The sequence below is a fragment of the Myotis davidii genome, unplaced genomic scaffold, assembly GCF_000327345.1.
Source record: "Myotis davidii unplaced genomic scaffold, ASM32734v1 scaffold575, whole genome shotgun sequence".
Classification (NCBI taxonomy): Eukaryota; Metazoa; Chordata; class Mammalia; order Chiroptera; family Vespertilionidae; genus Myotis; species Myotis davidii.
The window spans coordinates 909,453-924,042 of NW_006290306.1; the positions used below are offsets into that span (position 1 = coordinate 909,453).

The 14,590-nt window shown below is 41.6% G+C and overlaps 1 pseudogene; it reads left to right on the plus strand.

Moving 5' to 3' along the window:
• Window positions 1-259: 259 nt before the first annotated feature.
• On the plus strand, window positions 260-981 carry LOC102775434 (annotated as a pseudogene).
• The last annotated feature ends 13,609 nt before the right edge of the window (window positions 982-14,590 follow it).

A 14,590-nucleotide genomic window follows, 5' to 3' on the forward strand; every position in this document is an offset into this window, starting at 1 on the left:
GGAGGAGCTGAAGCAGAGAAAGAGCCTGGGTTCCTGATTGATCTCAGATCCATGGTTTGCCTGTTCTGGACTTTATACTATGTGAAAAAAAATCTTTATATCTTTAAACTACATAGGATTTCTGTGAGTTTGTAGGTAAACACACATCTATATGATTCAAAGAAAAAAAGAAAATTATTCAGATTTACCAGCATGCAAGTCAGTCTGTGATAGTTGCCCAAAGTTTACAATTCATAAGAGTCAGGAGGGCAGTGCCCTCAGTGGTCCCGGATCTGTCTCTTGCTTCAACAGTGTTTGGATGAAACAGACCCAGGGACTTCCCTTTTTCCAACCTCCGGCCACTCTCCTGTGTCTTATCCAGTCACCACCTTCAAAACCACCTCTGGGATCAGCCAACTCACCGGTTTTTGTGTTTGTTTGTTTGTTTTTTCTACCTGAACTCCTTATCAAGGAACAACCATGAGCTCTCAAATTTGTCAGAATTATTCCACCGAGGTGAAGACTGCGGTCAACCACCTGGCCAACCTGCATCTGCAGGCCTCTCACACCTACCTCTCTCTGGGCTTCTATTTAGGCCATGATGATGTGGCTCTCGAGGGCGTGGGCCACTTCTTCTGTGAATTGGCGAAGAAACATGAGGGCGCTGAGCATCTCTTAAAGTTGCAAAACAAGCGCAGTGGCCGCATTCTCTTCTAGGAGGCTTCAGCCTCCCCAAGATGAGTGGGGCAAATCTCAGGATGCCATGGAAGTGACCATGGCATTAGAGAGGAACCTGAACCAGGCCCTTTTAGAGCTGCATGCCCTGTGTTCTACCCACTCAGACCCTCAGCTCTGTGACTTCATGGAGAACCACTTCCGGGGTGAGGAGGTGAAACTCATCAAGAAGATGGGTGACACCTGACTAACATCCACAGGCTGGCTGGCCCCCAGGCTGGGTTGGGTGAGTGTCTCTTCGAAAGACTCACCCTCAAGCATGACTAGGAGCCTTTGGAGCCTAGAGGCCTTTCAGAGACCCCTTTGCATTCCCCTGGTGTCTGGATTTTACTTGAGCCTCTCCCTGAAACTACTAGCCATTCTTTTAACCAACCGGAAACCCTCTCCCATGCATTGGACCAAATGAAACAAGAAAGCTTTTTGCAGAAAAAAAAAGTCAGGAGAAATATCCCATCAATAGGTGATTTCTCCCATCCACCAGTAGATACTGTTAGAAATTATATTGATGATATCACAGTCACCATACTTCACTCGTACAGTCCTTGTTTCTCATAGAATCTCTTAATTTTCATTATCTTTTGAGCTCCATGTTCCTGTGCCCACCCCACCGCCCCTGCAATGCTGAACTATTAGAACTATTGCTAACCTGCCTTTCATAGAATAAATTAGGTGAATTACTGTGTTACCATCCACTAAATCTTGCCAAAGCCACCTTTAGGAAGGAGGAAAGTAGGAGGAAAATAGAAGATGGGTAAAAGTTAATATTCTGCCACAAGTGTAAGGTAGTATGTCTGGCCTTTGGCTCCTCTGCAATATTTACTAGGTGCAGGTCTTAAGGGACTCACAGCTAGTAGGCTAGACACAGTATATTAATCTATAACAGTAATACATCTTTGGATGTTAAAAGAAACATGAAAATATGGTGTTTTATGGGGCTCATAGGATAGAATGTAACTCGTGTTCTGGGTACTTGGGTTGACACCATGGAGGCAGTATTTGATTATTGTACCTCTCTTTTCTACCTCAGCCCAGAGACTGCAGGAGGAAGAAAAGTATAAAGGCAACATTCTGGCAAAAGGAACAACATGAGCAAAACACAGAAGCAGAGAAAAGTTAGGCCTGCCCTGAAAACTTGGATGTGTTCAAAAATGCTAGTACCATAGTATGAATCCAAATTGGAAGAAATTAGTAAAAAGTAAGTTTGGGTTAGATAATGAGAGTTTTGAATGCTTAGCTAAGGTTTTCTGATTATTTTTCAAATGATGTGAAGCCATGGACAGTGGAGAGAAGTGGATTGAGCTGAACTTCAAGATGGTTGATATAATAACAATGTATAAATTAGAGATGATTGCACTAGTATAAGAAAGGGACAGAGAGGGACTGAAATGAAGAGGTATAATTCCCAGGATTTGGTGGCTAATGGGATGTGCTGAGCCAAAAAGAGAGAAAGTCACTAATGATAGGTTTCTGGATCGGGTGCCTGGGAAGATGGTGAAATCTTTAATTGAAATAAGCATGCTGGAGAGGATAATTTTTTCCAATTCTGATCATCAAGAGAGACATCAAGGCTGAAATGTTAAGCACAAAAATGATGAGTCAGTGCTTAGGAGAAAGGGTGGGGCCAAAAATTGGAGGCTTAAGGGTCATTCCCATGTAGGATAGTGGGAACCATGACAGTGAATGAATCAAAAGAAAGAATTCCCAGAGAAATGATGGACATCAGAAATTGGGGATATTTTTATTTCAGAATTATGTGAGTGCTGATATCACAGAAATTTAGGGGAGGAGAGATTTTCTAAGTTGAAAAGATAAATATATTATCTCTAAAGTATGATGTGAGTATAATTTTTCCTTTAATGTTTGGTTTTCACTAAAAATATTTACTTCTATAAATATTAAAAGCAACAAATGTTACTTTTAAAGAGGAGAAGGTGACTAGTACAACATGCTAATGGAGGCAAACTGGTCACGTAAGTGCCCTTATGAGTTTTAAAACTTAAAAAGAACATTTCAGTTGGCTTATTACTATGTTTAATATTCATTTGTTTCTTCACTTAGCATTTTTCAATAAATATTTATGGACCCCCTATACATTCTGAATATATCAGTGGACAGATCATCAAAGATCCCCCTTCTCTTGTTGATTTCATTCTTCTCTTGCTAGAATGCAAGTTTACTTAGACTTTCTTAGGCATCTTATACATTCAACCTCTTCAGCTGGTGAAAGACTCCAATCACTCTGACCTTTAATTCAATTCAGTTTACTTACCCAAGCTTTCAGTTCCTCAGTGCAAAATGGAAATTATCACACCCACTTTTCAGGGTAAGAAGAGCAAATGTCCTCCAAAAATTCTCCTCATGTGCTCAAATGTTTGCTGTGAACTGTGTCAGTATAAGCAACAATGGATAAAAAAAACAGAAATTCTGGGTTCTATGTTTTGACTCTGGTTTCACAATTCACAGTGCTCTCTTAGACTTCAGTTTTATTATCTAAATAAATACAAAGATAATATAGATGAGATTATATAGATAAATTATAGACAGATGATAGAGATAGATAGATAGATAGATAGATAGATAGATAGATAGATAGATAGATAGATAGAGAGATAGATAGATATGGGAATTTTACTCAAGGCTTCAAAAACTTTCCAACTAAGCCCCTTAATAGCATAGAGCAGACAAATGGATTGTATATCCTGAGTATAATCTCAATTATCCTGCTACAATCCGGAAATTTCCCTAATGTCATATTTTCTTTTAATATTTCTCAAAATGTTTTCATGTTGATTTCATTTAACCATGCCACTTTAAATGATTTACCAAGAATAAATATTAATATCTATTTTTGGTGAATTCTGTTTAAGTGCTATTCCTTGTGCTAAGTCCTTTTCTTGCAATAGCTTATTCAATATTCCCAATTATCCTTGGATTAGGTATAATTATTATCCCCATTTTAAAGGAAAAACTGATGTTTATAGGGGTTGAGAAACTTGCCCAGGATCATATACCGAGGCTGTGGGATTCAAACTTTGGCAATCTGGATCCAGATCTACATGTAGGATCCTAAGGTGTGCTTAGTTCACTGTGGCTCTTTTCCTGCCCTAAAAACCCAAATACCACGGTCCATTTGGGGAGTATTTTTCAGAGGTGTTCTGTTAGAACACCAGTATGTTTTCCAACCCTATACCCTGCCCATTCACAGTGTGGTCATCCAATTAGCCCAAGATTGAATGATGAAGAAACATAGTCTTTCCTAGCACATGTGTCCCAGATGCTGAATTTTTCCAAACAACACTAGAGTCTTCATTTTCATTCTGCTTTTGGCAAAGAGAGTGGTGAGGTAGTTATGGATAAAGTGTTTCTCTTGCAATCTACAACTGCTGGGATGACTTACTTAATATCTTCCTAATAGATTGTGGAGCAAAAGGAAGTGGAAGGGCCCTAGCCAATTTGGTTCAGTAGATAGAACATTGGCCTGCAGACTGAAGGGTCTTAGGTTCAATTCCAGTCAATGGCACATGCTTGGGTTTCAGGCTTGATCCCCAGTGAGGGTTGTCAGGAGGTAGTGAATCAATGACTATTTCTCATCATTGATGTTTCTATCTCCCTCTCCCTTACTCTCTGAAATCAATCTATATATATAAAAGGCTAAGCAACCATCCGACCATCTGACCAACTGGCAGGTATGATGCGCACTGACCACCAGGGGGCAGACACTCAATGCAGGAGCTGACAAGCTGCTGTGACTTGGCAGCAGCTGTTCTCGGGTGACGCACCCCAGAACCAGAAAGGAGGGAGCCCGATTCTTCATGGGGCCACGCGATTATACCTTCAGTCATGGGTTATGTTGTTGTTGAGGCACTGTTGGCCCTGAATTTGGTTTACTGCACACTTGCGTTTGCGTTCCACGCCCTGCACGACAGCAACTTTGCAGAGTGCCCTCTCGCACTCTAGGACCTCTCGAGGATGTCGGAGAGCTGGTTTCCGCCCAATCCCCACAAGCCAGGCAGAGGGACCCCACCTGCCAAAGGGACCCCGCTCACTCTGCAAAAGCCCTTCGAGTCGTGGTGCCACCCGAGGTGCAGCCAGCCAGGGGAGGGACCGTGGGAGGTTGGCTCCAGGGTGTGTCCAGCCTGTTTCCCCTAGTCCTGCCCTGCAGGCCACCTTCTAATCAATTTCCTTTCAATGTGCATAAATCTGTGCACCGGGCCACTAGTAAAAAAATATTTTTAAAAAAGGAAGTGGAAAGACTGGGATTGGGGTGTAATGGCTTGAATGGATGAGGGGAGAGAAAGCGTGATTTACATTCAGACAGAACAGAGCCCTTCAGCATGCCTCACAATGGAGGCTATTCATTAAGACCACCAGGTCCTTAGGGACATGACATATTTGGATTTGGAACATATTCCATCAGTCTAATTGCTGGTGAAATTTGAGATGACACAGGAGAAACTTATCATATACCTGCTGCACTGCTTCCAGCACCTCAGACCCCACACAGGAGGTTCTCCTTACTTTGATGGGCTTCTAATCTCACCTCTTTCTATTTTCCTTTCACCTCTTTTTATGGTTGGTAAAACGACAAGCTTCTTTCTTTCTTGCTCTTAACCCAAGGAGATGGTAGCGTTCCTGAAAGAATATTCTGTCATAAAGTAAAGGTGACAGATAAATCTGATTCAGAAGGAAGCCAGCATATTTACCAGTCCTTATTCCTTAACCTCCCAGCCTCTTGCCCCCAGTCCCTTGAGCAGCAGCAAAAGAGAATGTATTTCTTCAATCAGCATTTACTGAGAAGGTATTTATTTTATCTCAGGAACTAGAGACATAGCATTTAAAAAGTGACTTGGATTCCTACCCACACAGAATTTTGGGTTTGGTGGAAGCAAGAGGTATTAAATAAGCCACCTTGACAGAGTTAAAAGATATGATGGGAAAAGTATGGAGCTATAAGGGTCCCCAGGAAGGTGACTTCATAGGAGTCCCTAGGAAATTTCTCCTCTTTAGAAACTTTGTCCCAGGAAAATGCCACCTTATAATGTTAGTCCTACTTTTTCTGGTCACCAGAACTTTTTCTAAATCAATTGAAACTCCAGCATCCACTTATAAACAAGATGATGTATTTCTCTTAGAGTGCAGTGGCCAAAATATTAACTTTGAATTTGTTATAGTGTGATTGTATTTAGTAATATAATGTTTGATAATGTTTGTGATTGTTTGCTAATGGTGACTTTGTTCATGAATCTTAGCTGTTCTGGAGGAGTTTATTATCTGAGTGGGGTTGCTGCTCCTATCCAGGGAGGACATATACTCATTGTTTATGTCATTGGAATTACAGTTAGTAGAATCTCATGGTAAACCTGCCAAGGTGAACCCAAGACCCTTTGGGGACCTACAGGTTCTGGGCTGTCATATGCCCTTTCCTCTGAGTGGGTGCATTCTGCCTAGAATTCTAACTCTCCTCCCATGGGTTAGGGGCCTCCCACTTCCTCTTCACTGGGACCACCAGAGGTGAGAGATGACAATAAAGCTTGCTTTTCTTTTTTTAGAACTGATGATGCTGTTCCTTCTATAGAAAAGACACTGAGTAGTGTGTGTGTGGGGGGGGGCGGTAGGGGGGTGGCACTGTTAAATCTACTTCTGGAACGATAAAATAACTCTTCCCCTGCAGTTAAAGAGTAAGAATCCAGACAGACTTCCTATGGGAAGGGATCAACTGAAGGATGAGCAAGTGCCTGGGAAGGCACAGAAGGGATTTTTCTGTGAAGGAACAACTTATATGAAGATCAAACTCTCTGAAACACAGAGACCACAGGGCCTGTTAGGTATTAAACAAGAGGGCAAAGATGGGCCAGGCTGTGAAGGTGAGGCTTGTAAATAATGTTGAAGAATTTAGACTTTACCCTGAGGTCAAGGGGAAGCCAATGAAGAGTGTGAATCAGAAAAAAGACATGTTTGCATTGTCCTTTGAGACATATTCTGACTACAGCATGGAGAAGAAATTAGAGGGGGACAGAATTGGAGGTAGGGAGAGAAATATGATCTCTGTGACTCTACCCCAAGAAAAAGAGAACAAAAACCTGAACTAGGGTGGTGTTTGTGAGGATATAGACAAGTAGACACATTTAAATGTTAGAAGCCAGAATGACCATAATAGATTTAAAGTAGATGGTGAAGTCAAGAATGAGAGAGAAGACAAGGATGCCTACTGGATGCCAACTGACTTGAGCACCTACGGTGATAATGGAATCATTCACTATGTGCTATGCACTGAATACTTATGTTCCCCTAAATCCATGTGCTGAATTCCCTCCAGTGTGATCATAGAAGGAAGTGAGAACTTTGGATATAATTAGGTTGAGATGAGGTAAAGATGTTGGAACCCCTGTGATGAGATTAGTGCTCTTATGAGAAGAGGGAGAGACACTAGAGCTTCCTTTCACCACCATTTGAGGACACAACAAGGTAGCATCTGCATGCCAGGAGGCAGACTCTCAGATACCAAATCTACTGGCATTTTGATCACAGACTTCCAGCCTTCAGAGCTGTGAGAAATAAATGCCTGTTTTTAAGCCTCCCAGTCTATGGTATTCATTTATAGCAGTCTGAAATAACTAAGACACTGTGACAGGGAAGAGAAGACAGAACAACTCCCATTTCAGATAGGAGCAGGTGTGGATGAGGTAGGACAGATGTCCAAATGGACAGCGGAGGTCTAGGCTACAGATATGGATTGCAGGCAACACAGAAGGAATGTATAATTATAGCATGTATGATGTGACCAGAAAGACTAGGAAGACTGAGAAGAAAAGAGGCTTAGGGACACCAACTTTTGTTGTTATTGTTGTTAATCCTCACCCAAGAATATTTTTCCATTGGTTTTTGGAGAGAGTGGAAGGGAGCGGGAGAGACACAGAGAAAGAAACATCAATGTAAGAGAGACACATCATTGGTTGCCTCCCACACATGCCCTGACCAGGGCCAGGGATGGAGCCTGCAACTGAAGAAAGTGCCTTTGACTGGAATCAAACTTGGGACCTTTCAGTCCTCAGACCAATGCTCTACCCACTGAGCCAAACCAGTTAGGGCAGGACACCAACTTTTAAGGGAGCAGAGACTTACCTTTGTCCACTATGTATAGTCACTAAGGAAGAGTCAAGAGGTCACATACTGAGCCACAGTCATGTGACCTAAATGCATAATTCTGCCCACAAGGACTTTCGCTCCTAGCCTAACAACAATGGTCTCTCAGGAACGGATGTCTGTGAAAGGGCCTGAGTCATGCCTGAGGACTCCTGTATGTGTCATGTGGAATTTTAAATTTCCTGAAGTTCTGAAGTACCACACTAATAATTTTCACTGCGATTGGAGCTTTTCAAAGAGGAGAAGTTCCATTCAGAGAAGTTACTTGGTTTGTCCCAGTGAGAGTGGCAGAGCCCAAAATCATTCTGCATCCTCTGATATAGCTTTACAGCTCTGTACTTGTCCTTATAAGTTACTATTTACTGCCCCTATGTGATTGATGTTAGTTTATTACTTTCTGAACCTGTGGATCCTCTCCATTAGAACCATAAGAAAAAAAAATCCTCTAGTGGAAGACATGGAAAAATACAGCCGGGGAGAATTTTTCTGAACACTTCTGAGACCTAGGATGCCCTTCCCTTGCCACCTTGGCCCGTTGGCTGTCATCGAGTCCTGCAGAGGATGGGGAGTCTGACATGCGGGCGGTGTCTGTCCCTGCTCCTGCCTTGGTTTTTCTATTTCTGCTTCACACCATCACAGATAATGAAAGTCAACTGGCAGCTTAGGTTTCCTTTTTCTCTGCCACTGTCATTTCCATTTTCTGGGCCTCAGGACTTTCTAGCATAAAGTTGTTATGTTTGGGCTCCAGTTTGCCAGGCAGTGATAAATTCCAAGAAAAACCTATTCTTACTGAATTATTTTTGGAATGTTAAGCAAACATGTCTAAATTATGTGGCAGCCAATTCCACTCTAAGATCTGGTTTGGACTTCATGTTAATTCAAGTAGAGGAGAGAAATTAAGAAACAAAAATTGAAAATGCCGAGACTCCATCTTCCATTCCCTGGGAGAATTTTTTTTTAAAATTACTCCTTCCATACAAGGATAGGGAAGGCCACACTCTGGTACCCATTGTGGAGCACACAGTGGGAAGCTCTCACTTCAGTTCTCTAGAAAAATAGGCTGAAACAGGGTGAAAGCCCAATGGAGCCTATAGGGTAAGCTATGATCCTTTTTTTTTTCCTTTTCTTTTTAAGGATCAAATAGGACTTCTTTCAGTGAGGCTCGGCCTTAATCTGACTTGTCTTGCCCCAGGGAGCTTTAAAATAAGCAGCAATTGCTAGTTTCCACACCTATGCTCTCCATCCCCAACTCCAGGGGTAGCTGATTTTAGAAGCATGTTCTCATTCCAGCAGAGCCAATACATTTCTGATGTTGGGCTGGACAACTGTCCTTTTTCCACTGCCACTTCGTCTAGCCAGAATTTCTCTTTCTCTCTCTTTTTTGAATGTAACATTTTATTTCCCTACTTGCTGTTGATTTCGGAACTTGCTAAGAAAGTAGGGAGAGAGCCTGGAGCCACTGATGACCTTTGTCACCACCAAAGGGACATTTATCTGAGGCTGAACCCAAGGACAGGAGGTAGAGTCTGGGTCAACTGCATATGAGCAAAACTTGACAGTAACTTCTTTGTGTCCATGGTCTGAACCCCTTGCCTTCCATTTTGATATATACCTATGGCTAGTGAGGCTTTAAACCCAGTGGGATATACATGGAGCTTTGACCAATGGAAGACAGGAGCCAGTAGTTAACTCCCCATCCACCATTCCTTTTCCTGAGACCCAGTAGTTAGGAAGACAGTCCTGTGAGACTGATCAATTAATTACACTTATTACTGAGTAGTGTCAGGTTCAGTAAGTGCCTTCTCATAATTCTTCTTCTCTGTTCCTTCCTCACACCTCTTTCTCTGCATTCCTTTTTTCCTGGGTTTGTACCACCCATGTGTGGCCTTGAAACAGTCACTGTGGCCTGTGCTCAGATTTGGGCCCACTAGGGCATGGCCACAACAATGCAAAGGACCCCTTAGTGTGTATCAGGGCAACTTTTAACAAAGGCACCTGTGAAAGGAGCTAAAACAATACCCATCCATAATTGGGCAGGTTGTACACTCCAGCTCTCTCTCAGCTATCTAGAAACAGGGCTGTACACTTTGGATTATGCCCCTAGAGTTCTTGGTCTTCAAGAGAGTACCAGTAGTGTTCCTGCTAGCAATAACTCAACCAGATACTTAGTTGTAAACTAAAAGATGTGACCACATTTTCTTTAGTTTTTTCCCCCAATTACATTTTCTTTTCTAAATAAAATTTATTGGGGTGATATTGGTTAATAAAATTATAAAGGTTTCAAGTGTACAGTCCTATGATACTACATTTTTAAGGTAATGAAGGTGTTTCTCCTGGTCATTCTAGGACTTGCAAAGCCATCTTGGAGAACTGCATTCTGCTGACCACAGCCTTCCTAGGGCACCAGGTGTATTCATGGCTGGTTGGAAAGTATGACACATGCAGAGAAAAACAAAACAGGAGATGGGCAGAGGAGAGGAGATGAATAATTGCACCTGTCAGAAAATGAGGAGAACAAGTAAGAATCCATGCATGGAAGTTATGAGTTCTGTGGAGAAAAACATGAGGGCAAACATGAGGAATTATTTGTCCTCGGTCTTCCCCAGAGGAGGTGGAGTTGATCATTTGAGTCTGGTGGCCTGTATTGCCTTCCAGCCAACATTATTAAAAGCACCTGCTCACACTTGGTGGTTAGCAAAGACATTTCACAATCCCTGACCTGCTACCCATTCTGTAGATACAGGCAGCTCTAATTTTGCAAAATGCTATTTTTAAAACAAATAAATAATTCCACATTGCCCCCACTGCAGCCCAGGGGAAAGAGCTTGTTGCCTCACCAAGTCTTTGGCACCAAAGGGCTTTGCTGCGGATGTTTCTCTCTGCTGTCATACCATCCTGAAAAAGATTAATTGTTTCAGTTGAAGTGAGTCACTCAGAAGGGATGGGAAGAGTGGAGAGAAGAGGGCAGTTTGCTCCCCCCTTCTGCAACTTCAATGTTTGTTCTGAAAAATCCAGAAGAATGCAGGAGTGAAGCAAAGAAATTTAAATTGTGGAACATGTAATAAAGGACATCAGAGCAAAAGCTATTATGAGCTCCATGTTTATCTTCAGCTCAGTGACTTTCAGAAAAGCATGCACTTGGCTAGTAAGCTTGGAGGATGTGACTGCTCTCTGCCAGTTGGAGTCTTGACCTGAACTCTAAAACACCCAGCTGACCTCATTCAGCCCCATCTACCCTAAATAACAAGGCTCAGACACCTACCCCTCAACACTCACACACACCCTATATACACACACTCCAGATGTATATATTGAAACCGCAAAAGCCCATTTTGGGTGGAAAAGTAATATATGACCAAGAAGGAAACTGAATAAGAAAAAGAAAATATATAACCAGTAAACTCAAGACTGCACCAAAAAGGAAGTAAGTATTATTTATAGAACATGTTTGACTTACCTGGTATTAGTGAAAAGGTTTATTCTCAGCCACTTCTCCAAGGCTCAGACTCATGCTAGTATATCCATCCTCAGTGTGTCTCCCTGGTTCTGAGACACCCTCAACTCCTCTCAGACTGTTATGTTGGTAATGTGGGCCTAGATGAAGCAGCTCAGCTATTTGGGGAGTATTTATAGAATACTTATAGAGACCTCATCCAAAACCCATGATCACCAACCTAATTCCAAATTGAAAACATCTATCATCCATGCTTTTTTCTCCATCCCATTATCTTAGCAAAAAGAAGAAAGGTTTGGCAAGGAAGGAAATGCATTCAATGGGAATCACGTTGTCCTGATCCACTGGGAAGAGAATCAGGCAAGGTATCAGAAGACTGAAGCACACAGCATCCACCCAGAACATAGCATATTTAATTTCCCCATTGGCAAATAAGAAATAAACTTGGGTATGAATTCCAGCCCATCCACTAACCAGTTGTGTGACTTTCGATAAACTACTTCTATTTTCTGGACCTTGGAGATTGCCTAGTCCAACAGAAGAAGCTATCCTATCTTTTAGTTCAAGTATTTATCTCACTGTCCCAGAAGCCTGGAGTCTGTACATCTGTGGAGGGCAGTGTTGATGTTACCTTTCCCTGAAAAGTCCATTTGGAACCATCCCTTTCCTCCATCTACATCTTGGACTAAATAAATCTTGATCATTCAGTTTTCATTTCCAGCCTGAGTCCATCCAACAGCTAAATTAAGCCTTCTCTGGGTTCCAGTGGCTCTAATCTAGGGGACGGCATATCTGGTTTTGCCAACTCCAGGTTGTTGGCAGATGAATATGCAGCAACTCATTACTTAAACATTAGCTCATCTAAACCCCCATATGCATCAGCTCCATATGTATATGCCACACAGTGGTTGATGGCAATTCAAATTCATTGCCTCTTTAGGAAAGGAGGTGATGGTGTAAGGTACTGCACCCCTTAAGTTATAGGGAAGATATTTTTTGTGCTCAAACAAGATACAAAGGAGTAATTCAGTATTTGATATATCTGTAATAATTATTCCTCTTACACAATCCAAGTTTGTTCAATCTCAATCTTTCTCTTTCTCTCTCTCTCTCTCTCTCTCTCTCTCTCTCTCTCTTTCTCTCTCTTGCTCTGTTTTTTATTCACACTCAAAGATTTAGAAATACAATTAAGAACTAGAGAGTATCAGACAAAGAAATCTCAAGATCCATTCCAGCCCCCATTCTAATCCTTTTAGGGGTGAGAAAGCTGAAACTCAAAGAGGTTAATGTGGCCAAAATCACAATGTCAGCATGACCCGGTCATGCCTTCCAAATCTTTGTCTCTTCCACTTCCCACAGGATTCACTCAGTTTCCTCAAGTTCCACTAGACCTTGGGCTTCTATTTCCAGCTAGAACTATTTTGAAAACAACTATTTGCTAATCACTAACCCAGGCTTCCAGGAAATGGAAAATCAGGAGGTGGTTAAGCAAGCAGGATGACCAAGGGATCTAGAAAGGAATGAAGGGTCCAGGAAGGAGATCACTGTGATCCAACTGTCCCCTTACAAGGCCAAGGCATGCTGGGTATTTGGCTTTCTTTTGCTGTTCTTTTTGACATTTCTCCCTCATTTATGTCCCCACTTAGTTTTGCATGGGAAAGAGAAGGTCAAAGACTGGGAAGGCAGGAAAGTTATTTTATTGGCTAGAAGTTGGCAAGGCCTCATCATATTGTTTCATCAGTATGCTTGACCCATTGGTTGGAGATGGGTCTTCACCTTCTGGCTCCTCTTGGGCCCTATAAGTTCATGCTTTTAATTTTTACAGAGCAGTTTATGGGCTTCAAAGAAGGGAATCTGGGGGATCTGTTGTCAGGGGCTGCACTGAGCTATGCACCATCTTCTTGTTGTTTTTCTTTTTCCCTCTGTGCATCTTGTAAATGAGCATTTAGACCCTCTGAGGGAGATAGGAAAGTGCTCTTTGGGACCAAAACATGAAAGAGCAGATGGCTCATGAAGAAGCCTTCAGGAAAATCTGAAACTGTGGTCTGTCTCTAAACAGCATGCTTATTTGGGCGGCAGAATAACATTTAGCAGGTCATCTTCACAATCCATTTTGAACTGTCCAACCTATGAGGAGAAGGGAAATGTGTAATCTAATGAATTAAGCCAGAACTATTAAATGTGTTTAATAATGCACATTTTGAAAGGAGGACTTTGGGAGGACTGTGGTAGGATCTAAGGAATTGAAAGGTATAGAATTATCTGACTCTTTATAGTTACTCCCAGAGTAACATAATCTGCAAGCAGCAACCCCACAGTAGTCAGAGAGTCACTTACTGATGATAACTGATAGAGAGCAACAAACACATGAATAACAGAGAATTGAATCTGAACTAAAAAGAAACTTATGTGTAGGCCAATTAAGTAAGGGGCAAGATAAGTTGCTAGAATTTTATTTTGTCAATAGAGTAAAGTTGGGGGAAAAGACTAGTTTTTCTAACTGTTCTTACCTTTCTAAGGCTTGAGAACCCAACCATAAGGATAAGTTAGAACAAATAGGTCATCATCATCATCATCACCACCTGCCTCTTAGTGAACATTTACTAACACCTTTTTGGATGCCAGTCATCTTAAAAGTGCTTTTCAGTATGTTATAATTTCTCCCAACATAGGATGTGATTATCTGCCTGTTATAGGTCAGGAGAATGGGAGGGATATCTCCCTCATATCTTGCAAAAAGGTGGCAAAGAGAAGAAACCTCAACCTCCTCCAAGGTCTAACCTCAGTGTCTATGACTTAGAAAACAGAGGATTTCAGCTCTTATTCAAACTTCCCAATTTTTCCTTCCTCTCAAAGAATTAATCAGTTAATGCTGATATATGAAAGCTCCATCGAGAGAGAGGAGAGAGAAAAATAGCTTCTTAAAAGAAATTAGATCCCTGGATCCATATTTAATTTGGGAAGATCTCAACTACGATGGTCTAGACCAGGGGTGGGCAAACCCTGGCATGAGTGCCAAACATGGCATGCCAATAACTTTTGCTGGCACATGAAACCCTCTCTTATAATCTTCCATTTACAATTTTTTTATTAATATCGACTTTTTTATTTTTCAGATAAATTCAGTGTAGGTCCATCTTAGATAAATAAATAATTTTATATAACAAGTTATCTTAAAGACCATAGACATGGCTGACTTTGAAATGCAGTTATTGAATTTCAGAGTAGCTCAATTTGGAAGCAGAAATTTATTGACCTTAGAGTTTACTTGGAAAACAT